Source organism: Euprymna scolopes, chromosome 7, assembly GCF_053919585.1.
Source record: "Euprymna scolopes isolate OS-2025 chromosome 7, ASM5391958v1, whole genome shotgun sequence".
Lineage (NCBI taxonomy): Eukaryota > Metazoa > Mollusca > Cephalopoda > Sepiida > Sepiolidae > Euprymna > Euprymna scolopes.
This window is the reverse complement of record NC_136488.1, coordinates 152376282-152396353: the sequence shown is the minus strand read 5'-3', so window position 1 is coordinate 152396353 and position 20072 is coordinate 152376282. Positions and strand designations below refer to the sequence as shown.

General features: G+C 33.1%; 1 protein-coding gene across 1 annotated transcript in view; it reads left to right on the top strand.

Annotated features, from left to right (window-relative positions):
• The first annotated feature begins 470 nt into the window (after positions 1-470).
• LOC145280064 (zinc finger protein 706-like) overlaps positions 471-20072 on the top strand; it is a 40974-nt gene continuing 21372 nt past the window's right edge. The window contains exon 1 of the mRNA XM_080131753.1: positions 471-695. The gene's annotated coding sequence lies outside the window, so the exon portion shown is untranslated. The remainder of the gene's footprint in view (positions 696-20072) is intronic.

Sequence of the window (20072 nt, the reverse complement as noted above, 5' to 3'; positions counted from 1 at the left end):
TTGATAATAGTTGGAGTCAGTCGAGTGTTTTTTGTGAAAATTTGGTAAGGGGAAACCATAGATTGGAGTTCAGTCGAGCAGCACTTGCCATGAAAATAACGATAGATATTTTTCACCAATCCAACAGACAATCTAATGAACCCTTATCCTCAAATGACTTTTGGCCTTGATAAGTAGTGACTCGACTCATTAGTACAAAATAATAATTATTACTACTAATTAATTATTATTATTAAATAGATAAATGAATACTATTAAAATAACTTCACATGTAACCCTGCTGCAGCGAGAAGTCGTAAATACCTCTGTAATGTTATTTAAAGGCGGTAACAAAATAAGCATTTTTCTTAGACAGTAAGTTTTTCGCCTTCTTTTTTTTGTTCTACACACACTCCTCTCTCTTCTTCATTCTCGCTCTTCGCACGCATGTTAATATAAAGACAAAACCCACGCGTATTTGGTTCATAAACGACTGATCTAAATTATTTTAGGAATAACAACTTGAAGGACACCGATTTTCAAAAAGGCGGCTCGACAACACGACTATGTTTTTTTTTCTCTCCGCCGTGTTAGCGGGTCCGTGGTAACTTCCGCTCTGTGTCGCTCGCCTAACTCTTTAACAGAGGCATTTCAAAATCTACTATTGTATTTCTCTTTTCAGCATTTCGTCGGCTCTGTCCGTCTTCATTAAAAAGGTAAGGCTACTCTTGGTATTTCTTTCCTCAATTATGTATCTCCTGTACCAAACAAAAATTTAATAAATTGTAATCCCCCCTCCTTCATCTTTTCATGAGATATTGTGTCCGTTTCTGGTCGTCTTAAACCGTTCTACGGCCATTGTTAAAAGTCTAGATTTTGGGAATACCTCGTTTTTCAGGTATTTGACAAGTTTTGTTGGTTTTTCTTAATCCGATTATATACAGAAATATAAGTTTAGATTTATTAATAAATAAGTAATTTGATATATATTCGTTTCATTAGTGCTGGGCACTTAGGTGGTACATTTTTTTTATGTGTTTGGGTTACATCGACAAGTCGAGGTCTCTCTTTAACCTTTTCAGAGCCAACCCAAAATACAAGAGAATATTATTTTTTATATATATATACAAACGGCCTTCTTGTGTTTTGGCCAGGAGTACTTCTACAGAATCTGCACCAAACTGTTTTTCCTCTAATCTAAGTTTTAGCTTTAGTTCGGTAAAAGTCTGTTTAGTTCGCTTCAAATTCTGGAGAAGAAACCTGGCCATGTGTAGTTTTAATGAAATCATGTCTATATCAGGAAGAGCTGTTTTTTGTTTATTTGGTTTTTTATTATCCACCAAAATTCTATGTTTTTGACTTTTAACGGTCAAAAGTGTTTTCTTTTCTTTAAGCACTTTAATAACATTTTGTCATGTGTTTTTAATTTCGCTTATTTACTTTCATGTTTTTTGTCCCCCCCCCGATACGAATAACCGAAAAGTACCTAATTTAATTACGATATTTTTTTAATTTTATTTTACCTTCGAAGTGGTTATTTTATTTTTTAAATAGAAGTTCTGTTGTTAATTTAGAGAAAAAAAAAACGAAGATAAGATAATTGTCGCTATTTTAAGAAAACGATTATCGGAAAGAAAAAAAAAAAATCACAAATAATTTCGTTTCATTTAGCTTAATTTATAAAACTGACACTTACTTTCTAACCAGTGTAACAACCCCTTTTAGGATGTAAATTTTAGTTCCACAACCTTTTATGTAAAGTCTGGCAATTCAATGACACTAGACACAAAATATTCATTTAGGCGCTTCTACATTATTAGGACGAGATTTTGTAGTCGATAAATGGAGTTTTCTGATTAAAAAAAAAAAAACAATTGTTTCAACTGATTTTTTGTCAATTCTAATAAGTTACAATGGTAGTTTCCAAATTATGCAGTCGAAATTACCTGAGAATTATTAAACAAAACAACTTTAATCGTGTTAGCAGGTGAAAAATTGCCACCATATTGTTTAAATCAAAATGGAAAATTACCCCCCTTTTGAACTCTCCTGTGTTTACGATCATTTTCATCAAATTCTATATTTTATTTTCTATAATAAATAATTTTCTACCTTTTATCTATTTTCGTAATTTTTAAATAATCGTCTTAAAAATACGAGGAATATGTTTTAAGCAAAAACAATATTACGTACTTAATTTTCATGTCGAAAATAGTAATAGATTAAAAAATTACGAATTTTCATTGAGTAGGAAATTATTTATAGCTAAAAGTAATTTTTACAGAAAATTGGGTAAAATAGTATTTTTCCTAGATGTTATAAAGTTTACGATTACCGTAAAAACACATGTCAATTGTGCAGTTGTGCACATATTTTTTTTTTTTTCAAACATAAAAAACACTTGTGAGGGGGGGGGGTGATCTATAGATTTGTTTTACTGGTAGTTTAAAATCAATAAATTTTTTTTTTTCTACCAGCAATGGAAGATTTTATTTCAATAAAAATCAAATAACAAAAGATAATTAAAAGAATAGTTTTTGGGATTGGAAAATCGTCACAATTTTTTGTTCAGGTTTTGATACCCACCTAAAGTTCTAATTTTTCCGAACACTAGTAGGAAGACAAATTTTTGTTGAGAATATCTTATAACAAGAAACCAGAGATTGAAGATCAGTCGAGCACTTCCCATTTATTTGATGATACTGGATTCAAACAAAGACTGCCATGTTGTATTCTGCAAGGAAGCAGTCTCATGGTAATGCATTTCTACAGTGGAAAGAAATTCTGACGCAAGATGCATGAAGGGAGAAAGGAAATTTCTTTTCAGTTGTGGTGGCTAGTTTTGCTGTGAATATTTTACAAGGAAAACTCTGATTGGATGGAGCCAAGCACCTTCCATTGAAATGATAGAATAGAGAAGGGACCAACAAAGCAGCTTTGGATAACAGAATAGATCTCTTCCCACTAGATTTCAGTCTGTTTTGTAATCTGTCAAGGAAAGAAAGATATGATAGCAGTATATCTTATGACCTATCTTGCTCTTACATGAGTAGAAATTGCATCACGAGTTTGATATTTCGATTGGATGTATGAGGAGCGTTCAAAAGTATTTTTGAACTCCAAAACTAAAATGTTAAAGAGTTACGAAAACATGAGTGGTACAAATAAAACCAGCAGCCATTTTTGCTCCAGAACTTATTTTTCTAGGTAATCACCATTCTCAATACTCTTTCCACAGTCTCTTCTGATGCCTGGGTTGTGAAAGTCCCGAGCTACTTTCTCTCGCATTTGTTGCCACTCTGAAATCAACAAACCCATCGCGTAACTACTGACATCAACTGCATTGATTTTGTAAACGTTCAATAGGCACCAGTGAATGTTGATTGGTTCAATTTTTTTTCTGCATGGAGAAATTCAATGGCATATCCACGACAGAGGTTGATTTCTTCATGCCATCAATATCTGCAACGCAGATGAAACTTTCAGTCGTAATAACAATGCAATTTGCAATCTCCTCTGATCCATTCGGGTTGAAAAAAAAAAAAATAGAAGGCCTTACTTTAGGAACATCCCCCATATCTCTATGACTTGTAAGATCTCTAATGAAAATTCAAAGAGTTGATTCCAGAATAAATCCTTAGCGCATGCTGGCATTGCTTCAATGTGTTTCAGATTTCTGTTCATCAGCAACTACTCTTCTAGATTAATGTGAAAGAAAGGATTTTATGATTGAGAAAACATTGCCAGATTTTTGATTATAGTAAACGCTTCTCGGGTTAAAAAAAACTGGGAAAAATTTCCAGCAAATTTGTCATGAAGCACTCCTGACATAACAGATGTACTATCACATCATAATTATAATATTACGATTGTTTATTAACAATCATGAGGTTGCTTGCACGGCAAACGACAAGGCTAATCTGCTTGCCAGTCGGTTTGCCTCAAACTCCGCCACACTGGACCCGGCACACCACTCCCTCCCTGACTTTGTTTTGCGGACAGACGCCACACAAGACGGTTTAAAAATCACCCCTTCTCAGGTGCATGGTATCATAAAAAACCTAGACACCTCAAAAGCATGTGGACCAGATCTCATCCCGGCTGTGCTATTAAAAAAAATGCTCTGCTGAGGTTGCTCTAGTTCTCTCCAAACTTTACAACAAATGTCTTAACGAATCTTGCTTTCCCAACTGCTGGAAAACCGCTTCTGTGGTACCAGTCTTCAAGAATTCTGGTGAAAGAACTGACCCACTAAATTATCGCCCCATTAGCCTCCTCCCGTTTTTCGCCAAAATATTTGAGTCCTTAGTTAATTAAGCCCTAGTCCAACACCTAACAGCTGCTAAACTCCTAACTGACAAACAATATGTATTTAGGCAAGCCCGTTCAACAGCAGATATCTTAACTGTAGTCTCTGAACATATATACCGTTCACTGGACAAAACAGGGGAGGGTAGATCGGTAGCCCTTGATATATCTAAGGCTTTTGACAGGGTATGGCACGATGGTCTTCTAAGGGAAATTAGATCATATGGTATCACTGGAAGAATACATAATGTAATTAAATCTTTCTTAAGAGAAAAATCCAAGTTGCCCTCTACGGTCGTACATCTAAACAATATGATATAAATGCGGGAGTACCTCAGGGGTCTATCCTTGGACCTTTATTATTCCTGATATTCATAAATGACCTCCCTGATAAAATTGTTTCGGAGATGGTGTATTTGCCAATGACACCACTCTCTATAACAGGCATAAGGGGAAAACAAATGAACACATATCTAAGGAAATGGCAGAAACACTAGAGGATGACCTCCAACCTGGAGTGGAATGGGGACAAAAATGGTCAGTCGCATTCAATGCTGCCAAGCTTGTTTCCTTCAATAACTACAAGAAACCTTGCCACCAATAGCAATGGGCAAGAACACATTGCCTGAAACTACTTCTTTTAAACTCCTCGGCCTAACGTTTACAGGGAACATGAACTAGAATAGATACATTGAGAGCATTGCCAAGGCTGCTGCAAAGAGGGTAGGCTCTCTCTACCATGCTAGAAAATTACTTACGCCTGAAAGTATCCTGTACCTCTATAAGGCCACCATTCGCCCATGTATGGAGTACTGTTGTCATATTTGGGCTGGTACATCTGCTGCTTGTCTCTCACTCCTGGATAGGGTTCAAAAGAGTCGCCAACCTGATAGGTCCTGAACTGTCATCTAGGCTTCAGCCTCTGTCCCATCGATGAAATGTTGCATCTCTCTACCTGTTCTACAAATACTTTAATGGTGAATGCGCTGACGAACTGCAAACACTTGTACCTCCTCGACGTGACTACCTCCGTCAAACCCGACAAGCAACTAAGTCCCACCCCTTTACAGTAGAGATCCCTAGGTGTAAGAAAGCCTTTTACTCCAAATGTTTCTTCCCCAGAACTGCAAGTCTTTGGAACTCCCTTTCGGGATTCTGCTTTCTCAACTGTACTGATATGCAGTAGTTCAAGTGTAATGTGAACAAACATCTTTCTACTCATCTCCCTTCATAATGCCCCCGCAAATTATGTCCCTGATAGTAGCCCCCTACTTCAAAGTGGCACTGTGCCTTGTTTGGGGTGAAAATTGAATAAAAAAAAATAAGAAGAAATAGGACTTCATCACAAAGCCCACAAAGATTGTGCCTCAAGATTGCTCGGTCTGCATGAAGTCCTCTGTGGTTACAGCTACTCATTAGACATCAAGAACAGTAAGGTTCAGAGGTTCTTGGATGGTTTTGCCCAAAATCACCAACGGAATGGTGCTTACATACACACAAAAGAAATGTTATCATTCCATGCATTAGCCTAAAACATTCTTGCTCAGCTAAAGATAAAAGATTCTGATGCCAACTTATGCGTTTTTACCAAAGACCTTTTAATGGTGTTGCAGCACTGATGCCATTGAATGCCGGATCTGTCCACCACCAGTGGCTCTGACAGAAACTCAGATTACAGGTAGTGTAGTTGTGGCACTACCTTTATCCTACTGACCGTTATAGGTTAAAAACATGTAATAGAATTACACCAAAGAATGGAATGCAAGTGGAAAGTGAAAAATAAAAATGCAATTTAGAATACTTACACAAAGTGTTAACTTCTGTAAGGGCAAAAAAAAAAAATGTCTAAAGAGTTGGTTTTTGTTTTGTTGTTTTTACATAGGGGTCACTATTACTCTAATTGAAAATGTAAGTATTCCCTCTTTAGATTTTATCATCCAGTTAGAATAAGAGTAAGAATATTTAAAATTAGGAAATTGCAAATTGTTTTAAATTCCGATAATTTTTTTTTTTTTTTTTTTTCCATCTTCAGAATGTTATCCTTTTGTGACAATGGATGGTGACTGATTTTTGAATTATGAGTGTAAACACATGCTTTGTCCTTGTAATGGGAGGGGTAAAATAATTAAAGTGACTTAATAAAAATAGGTACTTTATATTTGATTTATTTATCCTCCATTATGTAATAAAGAACAATGTATTTGTAAACATATAAAAGTAATAAAATCAAATGGATGTAGTTTACTTGATATACGCAATGGTGAACTTCAATCTAATTTAAATACGATGAAAGATGACATGCTGTTTTTCTCTTTTTATTTTTCGATCCCATTTGACTGGAGATCAACTTCTCTTTAGGCTACTGCACTGTCCGAAAAAAACAATTTCCATTATTTCAGCTGCTTTGAAAACTTTCCAACCGGACTATATGCATCTTCACACTGGATTTAATTTTGAACTCCATTCTCTCTAAAGAACTATTTTCGCCTTTTGGATTACCTTGAGAGAATTTTATGCAAGCTGAAATATTATGCCCGGTTTGTTTTTATTTTTATTTTTTACATATCCAACATTTTTTTCACTTGTTTTTCTTGGCAATTTATGACTACAATAAATTGCAGTTTCACTTAATGCCATAATCAGCAAATTCTAGCATTGCTACAAATATAATTTGCTGATTTCTTTCTGTCCTCTGATGAGAAGAATACCAAGAATAGCATTCTTTGAAACACCGCAGAATAAGGACTTTGTAAATTGTTTTTTGGAGTATTTAGTCGAACAATAAATTTTGATTGTAAAGTTCAACTTAGTTTTAATTTTCTTTCCCTTTTATATATATACTCCATCACAAAGTTAATGAGATAAAACTACCCCCAAGAGAATGGAGAATGCAAATCTATTTTTATAAAATTTTTTCTTTTCTGCTTTCTATAAAGATTTATTATGTTTCTAAAAATAAAAAAGCAAAGTCAAGTATTTTGTTTATTTTTCATCAGAAAGCACTTGCTTTTTTTTTTTTTTTTTTTCTACTTGTAATAGTTTAGTCTTATCCTATTGAAATTTGGGGTTTGTATTACTGTACACATAAATTCGAAAAAGTTGTCAAAAAACAAATATATAACAAATAAATGTTATCAAAGGCAAGATAAGTTACTTTTCTACCAAACTGGATATAATTTTTGTGTTTTTATTCAATGTAACATGTTTATTCAGCTCGAAAAACATGCAGTGTTTACCGATGTATTGGAAAATTTAAAATGGCGGCCGACTCTCTCTTAAACACGGTAAGTTCGGGAAAAGGTGTTATAAATAATAAACTAGACAAAATACTGTTAGAAATTCGCTCAATATATATTACCGTGACATAGGTTGATATATATTCGGTGTTTTTTTAATAGTATTTTGTCTAGTTTATTATTTATAACGCCTTTTCTCGAACTTACCATGTTTAAGAGAGAGTCGGACGCAATTTTGAATTGTCCAATACATCGGTAAACACTGCATGTTTTTCGAGCTGAATAAATGTTACATTGAATAAAAACACAAAAAATATATCCAGTTTGGTAGAAAAGTAACTTATCTTGCCTTTGATAACATTTATTTGTTATATATTTGTTTTTTGACAACTTTTTCGAATCTGTGTACAGTAATATAAACCCGAAATTTGTATTAAGAAATAAATTAAAAACATTTACCTTAGGAATTGAATAGCAAATAAAATCCTTGCTATCTGAAATGAATTCAGGAAGAAATCCTTGCTCTAAAGTTAATGGTAGATGTTTTTTGGTCCCCCCCCCCCCCCGGACAAAAGGAAGGTGGACCTGTAAATTCACCTTTGTCGATTCATCTGTTCGTCTGTACTTTTCTCAACTACGCCTTGGAATTTTTTGGAATTTTGCACAAACATTAAACATATAATGAGTAAAAAAAAGTAACAGAACCGATTTTCCGGGAAAACTCTAGTTGCCTCCCTGTAGGCGCCTTTCAGGTTAAAATAGCTAAAATGTACACTTTTGTGCTTATTAAAAAAAGAAAATTGATGCCTTGGATTTTTATAAAACTTTCTGAAAAGTTATAACAAACTGATTTCTATAAAATTTTATTTGTCTATACTTAGCGATAACTCTTGGGTGTGCCCCAGGGGCTCTTGTAGGACTAATTAAAAACACTCCATTTTTGGGACTATTTTGCCATATTTGTTCAAAATTTTCTGTGTATGTCTATTTAACAGTGTTGCATGGTGCTGAACTCAAATTTAAATATATTAAGGTTTTGGAGGACTTTTGGGGATAAATGGGGAGGGAAGGGAGCAGATGATGGACTTTTTTTTTTTCATTTTTTTTTTTATTTTGCATGGTGCAGAACTCAAATTTACATATGAAAAGGCATAAAACTGCACGGTTTGTTCATTTTCACCAGGATTTGACGTCCCCTAGAGAGTTTGGGGGCTAAATGGGGGTGGTTCATTAGGGGGCACTTAATGCTTCACTTGTTTTTATTTGTCATCAGAAATAGTAATCTATGAGAAATTAAATTACTGACATAAGTCTAGGTATGGGCAAATTTAATGGCTGCTTCATTAGGGGGCATGGTTTTTAACGCCGGTTAATCATTATAATATTTTAAATTTTCGATTACTTTTTTTATTGTATTTGAAAGATTATAGTTTAAAGTTAATTTCTCAAAGAAAAAAAGTGTGTGTAATAAAAAAAAAAAAAATACATGGAATAATTTTATCTTAAATCTGAAAAAAAAAACCCCTACATTTCACATAAAAATTCATTATGACAAAAATCATGTTTACATTTCTCTGGCAAGAAAAATGTTTTTTGGAATTATTTCCAAGTTAAGTATTAAGTTAAAGTCTTAAGATAATGAATTAATACAATAAATGTATTTAACTTTTGCTAAAAAAAAAAAGTAATAATTATCCAAAAATGTGACACTGGTAGGAACAAGACATGTTCATCGTATCAAAAACAACTCTGGCAGCAAAATTCAAATATGTATGGAAGGAAAAATTATACATACTTTATTTTTTTATTCCAGCATACCGATCGGCTTTTTTTTTTTTAGTCAAGGTTGCTGGGAAAATGGTGGGATCTTCCTTCATTTAAAAATGCATAAAAGTTAATTAATTAAATTCATTAATTATACTACTGACAATTTATTCATTGGAAAAAAAAAAAGTTAGCACCATTATTTATTAATATTAATACAGAATTACAATTGGTTAAGAAAATCATTTATAATTATTGAAAAAATTACACACTAAAAAAATACAGATTTGCGTTTAAATTTTTAATGTTTACGTGAAATTTAAAGTTGATAAACACAAACAGGCGGGTAGTTAAAAAGAGGAGGAGGGTGGGCAAAACAGACTGGTTTTCTTTTCAACTCTGCACATCCGTACTTACCAACATGGAACGTTCGTATAATTTTTGCCACTTTTTAATTTATTTTCCTATGTTCCTGTTTTTCAATTTAATTTTTTTTTACTTTATTATCCATTATTATATGAACATTATCTTACATTGATAATTATACATTCTTGCGTGCAATGGAAATATTAGAATCTTACATGTAAAGATTACGTTAAAAATGTAAGCATAAAAAAAGTAGAAATAATTTTTGCAATTCTAATTTTTTGTGTGAATAATAATAATAAACAATGATAATATTGGTAGTTTGAGTAATTCATTTTTCTTCGAGTTGTATTGATTTCATTAATATGGACTTCAGGGGCTTTTTTTTTGTAATATTCCTGTAAAAATTATTTTATTTTTATTTTGTTACAAATTACAATTTTTTATTTACTACTGAAAACCATAACTTTAGTAAAGGTATTTTTTGTTTAAACAAAATAATACATTTTCACTAAGATTTAAATAAAAATAATTAGTTCATTATATTCCGCGATCATTATTTGATAAATACTGAAAATTTCATTAAAATTGGTTAATTTCCTGATTTTTGGTGAATTTTTAAGGAAAGGGAGGGGTCAAAATGTTTATACATTTTGAGCATCGGCATTCAAAAAGAGGTCTATGGATAAAAAAAAAAGGGTTGAGAACCACTGATGTAGATAAATAGTGAGTGCAAACACTGGCAAAGCATTTTTTTTATGTTTGTCATTTTTGACAGAGGGTGTATTCTAATTAATGAAGTATTAAGATTAGGTTTTGTTGGAGTTTGGTCACATCTTTAAAAACATTTCGTAAAATTTGTGGCAAACCATGCACATAACATCACTTCAGACTTATAACACCAGACGTATCCTTTTCTCTCTCTCCGTCAGGGCTGACCACCTCGGGGTTAATATCACCAGAAAAAGGAAGTCTTTGAAAAATATGTATTTCACTGAAAGTCTCAAAAAAATTTTTTAAATGAGTTTAATCATTTAATAAAATATTTCATAACATCAAGTCTTTTTTTTTTCTTTTTTTTTTTTCTTTTTTGCTGGTGTTAAAATCCAAATACATAAATGTCACTTTTATTTTATTTTCCTATTTTAAAGCTGAAAGAAATTGTAAGAGACAGGTTAATCAATAAAATTGTCTACAGGCCTTGACACAGACTGAAGCAGAGACAGATGGTTCTCGTTCATGTGGGCCATCACATCAATAATGTCAACCTTATAGTGAGTCTCTTAATATTCTATGATTGTTAGTGAGTTTCTCCTTTTAATTGCACATGACTCTCTATTCAAAAACTGGATAACTAAGTGTTGTTGGATTATCCGGTAGTCATACTGAGATCATGTGGTGGTTTGGGGGGGGGGGGTAGAGTTCTGCTTGGAAAGCATTTCCCTATCCTAGGTCACTACCTCTATTAGTTACTGCAATCTGTTAGTGTTTCCTTTTGCCAATAATGGAGTATACCTATCAGCCTAAATAATATCAGGAACGATAGTGTTTTGTTTTTGTTTTTTTATCCAGTAATCAAGAGCCTTCTATGGATCTTAATTTTATGCCATTTGGTTGAAATTACTTTTTTTTTCTTCTTTTTTCGTTTTCCTCATGCTTTTTGAAAACTGTCACCAATGCCAGCCTCAAATGACCTAGTCTTGTTCAAGAAGCAGGTAATCTTAATTTGTTGAAGTCACAGCCTAAGTAGCGCTTGTTCATACAGGTTATGTCCTCAATAGTCTGGGTTATTAGGGAGTAGGTGATGAACTTGCATCCTTCATGAGAACTTGCCCCCATACTTTCCAAACTGTTTAAGCGTTGCCTTAAGGAGAAGTGCTTCTCAATACCCTGGAAAACCTCATCAGTATGCCCTGTATTTAAGAGTTCAGGAGATAAGTCATCCCCCTTTCAGTACAGACCAATAAGTCTCCTGTGTGTCATGAGTAAGTTGCTGGAATCCACAATAAATAGAGAAGTAGTCAACCACCTCAGCAGAAATAACCTTCTTAGCGACACGCAATATGGTTTCTGCTCTGCTAGATCTACAGCAGATGTGCTAACGGTTATATCTCATAGGATTAGTGAATCTCTCGACAAAGGCTTCATTTTTAGGGCAATTGCTCTTGACATATCAAAGGCCTTCGACAAGGTTTGGCATAAAGGCCTACTACACAAGATTTCCAGCTACGGTATAACTGGAAATGTTTTCTTTATCATTAAGTCATTTCTCTCAGATAGGCTCATAAGATTAGTGGTTGATGGGCAGAAATCAGAGGCCCACAGTATTAATGCTGGAATCCCTCAGGGGTCCATACTGGGCCCAACTCTCTTCCTGATCTACATCAATGATCTCCCAAAACACATACTAAAATCTTTCGTTGACATCTATGCTGATGACACAACCATCTATGGCAACACATCAAAGGCTGTAAATGATGATGTTCTCTCTGATTCACTCTCCTCTGATCTTGAGCGCGTGGTACAGTGGGGAAAGAGGTGGCTGGTTACCTTTTAATGCATCTAAGAGCAAGCTCCTATCTCTATATCATAAACGCTCTGATCCCCATCTGGCATCAATTGAAATGGATGGCTCTCATCTAAGGGAGGCCCCAGGCTTTGATAAGTTCCTGGGTTTGACCTTTACACCTGATCTTAAATGGAACACATACATCAAGTCTGTGGCCAAGGTTGCTGGGAAAATGGTGGGATCCTTCTACCGCTCCAGAAGATATCTCACTAATGATGCAATTCTCTATCTATATAAGAGCCAAGTACGTCCAAAGATGGAGTACTGCTGCCACATCTGGGCGGGGGCTACCAAAAACAGCCTATCTTGCCTTGACAGAGTACAAAATAGACTCCGTGGCTTGGTGGGGGATGCCCTTTTCTCTACCCTGCAACCTCTTTCCCACAGAAGAGACGTAGCGAGCCTGTCATTGTTCTATCGTTATTTCCATGGCAGGTGCTCGTCTGAGCTCCATTCTCTGGTCCCCCCTCGCCAATCTTTTTCAAAAAATACCCAACTAGCTGAAGCCATCGTCAATAATTTTCCCCACTCCCTATCTGTGCCTAAATCAAAACATAGATACCATGAACAAAGCTTCTTTCTTAGAACTGCACGCCTGTGGAACTCTGTCCCACTTGCCTGTTACCCTCCCGACTTCAACCTGGATGTCTTCAAGTCCAACACAAATAAATTCCCGATAAACCGCCCCCCCTTAAGTAATGACACCTTACCAATTCTCCAATACTATTGCTACACTATCCTTTTGATTACTGTACACACAATAACCCTTGTCCCTGAGTGGCCAGTGGGCCTTGATAAGTGGTGAACCATGTAAAAAAAAAAAACAAATGCTGAGATGTAGTTTTGTGCAGTTCTAGGTCCACTCTCCCAGGCTTTTTCTCTTTGAAACAGGTTTACTTTTTTTTATTTTATTAAATTTTCACCCCAAACAAAGCACATTGCCACTTTGGTGTAGGGGGTTACAATCAGGGACATAAGCTACTGGGTTACTATGTAGGGGGTTGGGCAGCAAGATGTCAGTTCATGTTACACTTAAACTTCTGCATGTCAGTACAGTTGGGGAAGCAGGGACCCAGAAGGGAATTGCAAAGTTTAGCGGTTCTGGGGAAGGAACTACTGGAGTAGAAAGCTCTCTTACATCTAGGGATCTCTGTGTAGGGGTGGGATTTAGTTGCTTGTCAGGTTTGTTGTGGGGGCACAAGTGTTTGCAGTTCGTCAGAGAATTCACCATTAAAATACTTGTAGAACAGGCAGAGGGATGCAACATTTCCTCAGTGGGACAGTGGCTGAAGCTTAGATGATAGTTCAGGACCTATCAGGTTGGCGACTCTCTTTTGGACCTTGTCTAGGAGCGAGAGACTAGTAGCAGATGCACTAGGTGTATCAGAATTTTTGTAGGAATTTTTGACACCCCTAACACGAAACTGCGAATAAAATATAAAACTCGTAATTTCTCTTTTAAAAGTGGATTGTTTATTTTCTTTATGGATTATACTTCCAAAATAAACTATTAAAGTTGTATAAAAAGTAATAGAAATATTTTTTTATTTTTTAAAAAAGCAGTAATGAAATTAATTGATTTTTACGAGTTCAGTATTTTTCAATTTTTAAACTTTAAAAATCTATCAAAATTTTTCTATTGATTCTATTTTTACGATATTTTCAGGGTCAATGTGAAATTTTATGCTCTTTCCAATAAACTGAATATAATATTTTAGACAAACGTTTTTTGTTTTTTTAAATTCACGCCCCTCACCCCATTTTGAAATGTCTATTAAAAAGTAAATAATTAATTTACTCACCAAAGTTTTATATATCACAAATTGAAGATAAAAGATGAATAAATATATTCAAATTTAAAACAAACAAAAAAAAAGTTTTTTTTTATAGAAATTTACCTATAAAGTCCGAAGTTTAAAACCTTTTTTTTAATAAAACCACATTGTTTTTTTTTTTTTTAATGAAACCTTGGTCCTTGCTCTTTTAATTGAAAAAAAAAAATTGGGGTTTGAATTACATTTTTCGAGTAGTTATAAGCTTGGAAAGACAGGGGGTCGAATTAATTCACGCCCCCCCCATTTTGAAATGTCTATTAAAAAGTAAATAATTAATTTACTCACCAAAGTTTTATATATCACAAATTGAAGATAAAAGATCAATAAATAATATATTCAAATTTAAAACAAAAAGTGTTTTTTAGAAATTTACCTGTAAAGTCCTAAGTTTAAAACCTTTTTTTTTTTTCTTTTTTTTTTTTTTTTTTAAATCACATATTTTTTCTTTTTTTTCTTTTGTTTTTTTTTTTAATGAAACCTTGGTCCTTGCTCCTTTAATTGAAAAAAAATTAGAGTTTTAATTACATTTTTCAAGTAGTTATAAGCTTGGAAAGACAGGGGGTCGAATTATTCAATATTTTTCACAAAGTTTCTGACACACCGACAGATGCACCAGCCCAAATGTGACACTATTCCATACATGGGCAAATGATGGCCTTATAAAGGTACAGGATACTTTTGGATATTAGTAGCTTTCTAGCATGGTAGAGAGAGCCTACCTTCTTTGCAGTGGTCCTGGCAGTGTTCTCAATGTAATTGTTCTAACTCATGTTTCCTGTCAGCGTTAGGCCAAGAAGTTTAAAAGAAGTACTTTCAGATAATGAATCTTTGGCTATTGCTATTGGTGGTAGAGAAGGTTTCTTGTAATTTGCTATTGCTAATCATTTGAGACATCTCTAACTGGGAAATTTAACAGGGCTGTTCAGACATTTTTTTTATTAGCGGACTACACACATCTATTGTATGTTGGCTTTTCAATCCCCACCTCCTGACCTTGTTGCATGTTCCCACGGTTGAAGGAAGGTAAATATCTACTAGAATTCTGAATGAATAGTCTTTTTGGGTAGGAACAAGGGGTAATATCTGATCTGATGCTGCATTTAGTTTATTTTGTTTTGAGTCAATGAAAGAGAAGTTCTGAACTGATCAAATTTTTATGTGATCCAATTCAGAGTTCACCTTTTGGAGAGCTGGATATTGCCCACATTAAAAACTAACCTTGTGTCTAACTTTGTCCTCGTGGGAAGCTAAGTGTATAGAAACACAACTTTTCAATTCCTTGGTAATTATGTGCTTCTCACTTGTGTCACATCTTGAGATGTGACACAAGGGCGAAAGTTAAGTGAAACTAGCTTCCTCAAGAGGAAACTTTGGTCAGGTACAAAGATAGACATGAATGGATTTGTTGACATTGCTTGGTAAAGACATCTCGGCAATTGGCAATAAATCAACCTTTACTCACAGTATGCTAATGCTGGAGAGAGTACACCTCCTATGACCAATCTAGAGCGGATTTCATTCTGGTAAAAGAAAAAATATTGATCATGAGCAAGACCTTTGTTATTTGGAAACTCCTAATTTTATACCTTTTGATTAACTCGAAAGAAACTTTTTTTATGTTTTAGTTTTAGGTTCATGGAAGAGGAAACGGTTGGTACCTGCACGGACTGTCTACTTTGCATATTTCACCTTTATACGCCTGTGTTTGTCTGTGGATACAATTCGATTATTTTGTGGGGGGATAATTAACCATTTCCAGTGTTATAGTAACATAGCAATACACATGAATAAATTGAAATGGCTTAAAATATATCGATAATGGTTTACATAGAAAGAGCTTTATGATGTGTAAAAGAATCTTTATAAATTTTTAAAATCTGATTAAAATTAAGGAAGTTGTAACTATTTTTGTGCCTCACACATTTGGATATTTTTTCCGTATTTAAGACTGTGTTTTGTCACATTTTTTACACTACTTTTTTAATAAAAATGCTATATTTTTGTTAAAACACAAGATTAAGCAATGAAATTTGTCAAAAAAAATTAATCAACATTCACCAGCGTCTGTTGAATGTTTACAAAGTTGATGCAAAAAAATGCGGACTTTTTTTTTTTTTTCAAATTTCTCCTCGGTCTTCTTTTCATAACATTGTTAGAATAATTGTTTATCCTTAACAGAATCAAATAAATTGTTGTATATAGACATTTATTTTCAATAAAATTAATAGTTTGTGAAATTTTAAGTAGGATAGAAAGAAAGAAAAAGGTTTAATTAACTAAGCAGTGATAGTTCAAAGATTTCAGAATTTGAAAAGATACACCTGAAGATGGTTAGCAGTTACATCATTTGAAATGTGAATATGATAATCAAGATAACAATAGTAATTTGAATAATTCTAATGTTTTAAGTGTTGTTTAAGCCAAATACATAAACAAAAATAATTATTCATAAAAGTTACATAAACTTTTAATAGCTAAATAATCTAATTGGTGGTGTAACAACTATGGGCCAACAAAGTCTTTAATCCAGTCTGTGCAGCTCTTATGGAAAACATAATATTCAGGGAAAATTTAAAAAAAAATGGAAATGTGTGAAAATAATGTGGTTGTTTTTTTGTTCAGAAAATGATTAAAAGAATGAGGTTTTGGAGAACCAATTTCACTAAAAAGCAAAGCTAATGAGCAAAACCATATAAAACATGTTTACGCCAGATTTTTATTTTTTTGTCTGCATAGCTTTAAAAACTCAGCAATACGGAACCCCCTATCCTTCGAAAACTTTTGAGAACCCTGATCTAATTGATACTAATAACTTTAAGTGTAAAAAAACAGTCAGTTGTAGTATTTGTTGTTTTTTTACAGTAAAGACTTTATGGTTTAAAAATGGTTTTATATTTTATTCAAGAATATAAATTAAGCTCAAATAAATGTAAGTTTTAAATTTATCAATTATGATTTTTATTCTTACTGCAATCGTCTTAAATTTTTTTTTTTTTTTATTATTTCAAAAATATTTTTATATTATGTTTTTAGTAAATTTGAATAAAAAACAAATAAAAAAAAAACTTATAACCTTGATCCATTATCTGTCAGAGACTAAAATATGTTAATGACAGTAGAACGCTAAAATTTTAACCAATGTTTTATTTGTACATTTTGAAATAAACTATTTTGCAATAAATCATATAAAAAAATATTTTAAAAATCGATTTGAACTTTATACATGATTTCATGGGAAAAATAAGATTTAGAATGTAAAGATTCATCAAAATTAACTTTTTTTTAATAATTCAAATTTCATTAATTATTCAAATTATTTATTCTGGTTCTTTTAATTTTAAATTATTTGCACGATAAATAAAAAGGAAAGGTCATTCAAATAAAAAATTTTAAATAAAAAAAAAAGACAATGTATAGATTTAAAAAAAAATATTTTAATAATGAGCCATTTGTCTTGTTTAAAACTCCAGCTTGAATTTTGCCAACCAATCCCTCCCTAACTTTCCACTTTGGATGAAAACCACACTAGATGATCTGAGCAACAACCCTTTTTCCAAAAACCTTGTCACCTTTAAAGTATGTGAGCCGGATCTAATCTCTACTATAGGTTATAGTAATAAAAACAAAATGCTCAGCTGAGCTGGCCTCTATTTTCAAATTATAACAAATACTTTGCACAGTTTTGCTTTCCTGATAGCTGGAAAATTGCTTGTCTGCTACATGATAAACTTTTGAATAATGGTATGAATTTAGGTCATCCTATTCTATCAGATATTTTAATGGTCGTCACCAAACATATATATTAAGTTGGTGCAAAAAAATGTCATTTTTTTTATGTATATATCTAATAAAAAAAACATTATTTTTGCACCAACCTAATACCATATTAGATAAGTTAGATGAATCGAGGGTAGTAGTGTTAGATTTCTCCAAGGGCTTTGGCAAAAGCTTTCTCATATGGTATTACTGAAATATTTGATACAAGATCTTCCTGAACTAAAAGAAAGATCCAAATAGTTCTTGATGAACGCACATCCAAACATTACATTAATGTGGGTGTGCTCCAAGAGTCGATACTTAGGCCAATATTATTCCTGATGTCCATAATGTGATCACCTCCGAGATGAATGTATTTGCTGATGACACTGCACACAAGGAAAAATCGAATGCCGACATAAGGTAATGGTTATGTTCCTTGAAAATGATTTCCAATCTGTAATAGAATGGCACCAAAATTGGATGATTACATTTAATTTACCAAAACAAAGATTGTTTCCTTTAACAATTATAAGAAACTTTTCCAAACACTGACTACCATGGCTGATAGAGAGTCCAACATTTAAACTCCTTGGCTTACCTGCTAGTATCTTATCTCTACAAAGCCACCATTCACCAGTGCATGGAGTATTGTTGCCGCATCTCGGCTAGTGTTCCAACCACTAGCCTCTTGTACAGGATACAATACATAATTTCTAACCTAATAGGTATTGCACTCCTCACTGTAGTGTTGCATCTCTGCTTATTACATAGGTACTTCATGGAATATGTTCTATAGAGTTTACTGCCCTTTTACCCCTCAATGTAAATAACCTGCCTCACCTGATTAACAGCAAAATCATGCTCCTTCACTGTTAAAGGTCCCTGAAGATTTTTTTACTCTTATAGCTTCTTGTGATCGTTTGCATTCAAGCCCCATCCCTCTGCTTCCGACAATATCAACATGCAAAGATTTAAATGTAGTGTGACCCCCCCCACACACACACACACAAATTATGCTTCAGTGGCAATATGGTTTGTTTTGGGATGAACAAAAAACTTGTAGACCGCAAGAAAAAAATTGAAAAAATATTTCTTTCTAAATCTTTGTTTCTATACTCTTAAGTTTAACATTTTAATTTATTATATTTAGTGTGAATAATTCAAATTTTGTGTATTTATGAAAAATTTAATTTTTAATTTACATATTTTAATTACAAAATAAATTTTAAGTTCATTTTTATCTGTTATTTCTTTTAAAACTACACTTGATGTCACATAATTCCTCACTAAAATCAAATGAAACTGTATTTTGTTAAAGTTATCTTTTTTTTCTTAAACTTGTTCTAAACTGTTTAAATAATTTCCAAATTGATTGAAGTAACATATGGACATGAATCCTCATTGCCAAAAATATTAATGCTAACAATGAGATTTGATATATTTACTGTTATAGATACTGAAATCAATATTAAAAAAATAAATCAGCTGTGAAATCAAACGTTTTTTTTGTTTTTGTTTTTGTTTTTTTTTCATTTTATAAATCAAGCCAAATTATTAGAATAAGAAATATTTGTGCAGCCATTTTGAAATTTAAGCGAAATCCTTAGTAGATTTAAGAAAGAAAAGAAAAAAATCTCATGAATCAATTATTTTTTTAATTTACATATTTGATTCAAGTATTGACATTAGTTCCAAATTATTTTTCTTTTAGAATCAGCCACTCACAGATGGTACCACGCAAAGGTTACCAATATCCTCAGTAGAACCCAAAATATTGTTACATAATGAAGGCTATGTTTGACTAGAAAATTTTGAATAACTCAAGGATCAGAGGTGACCCCAGGCAGAAGTCAATGAAACCACGTGGTTTCTGAGTTAAGATTTCTTGTCTTTTGGTTCATGAGATTTTAAACAGGAAAGATGTGTCTAGGCTGCTGTCATCAGTAAGGAGCAGCGTGCACAGTATAGCTTGGGTGCAGTGAAACAAACTCGCATACAAAAGTAATTTTCTGTTTACCATGACTCTTCTTATAAGCCTTTTTCCAAACTAATAGGCTACCTGGCATTGCCTGGGACCATAAATAAAAAAAAAAAATGTAAAAAAATTATGTGTGCATAAACTTTATCTCTCCCAATCTTTTTCTCCTTCTCCTTTCTGTTTTTTCACCATACCCCCACCCCTCTTTCATCTCTGCCCAGCTCATTCCTCTCATTTTACAAATCCTTCACTTCTCCTTTAACTAGCAATACACATGG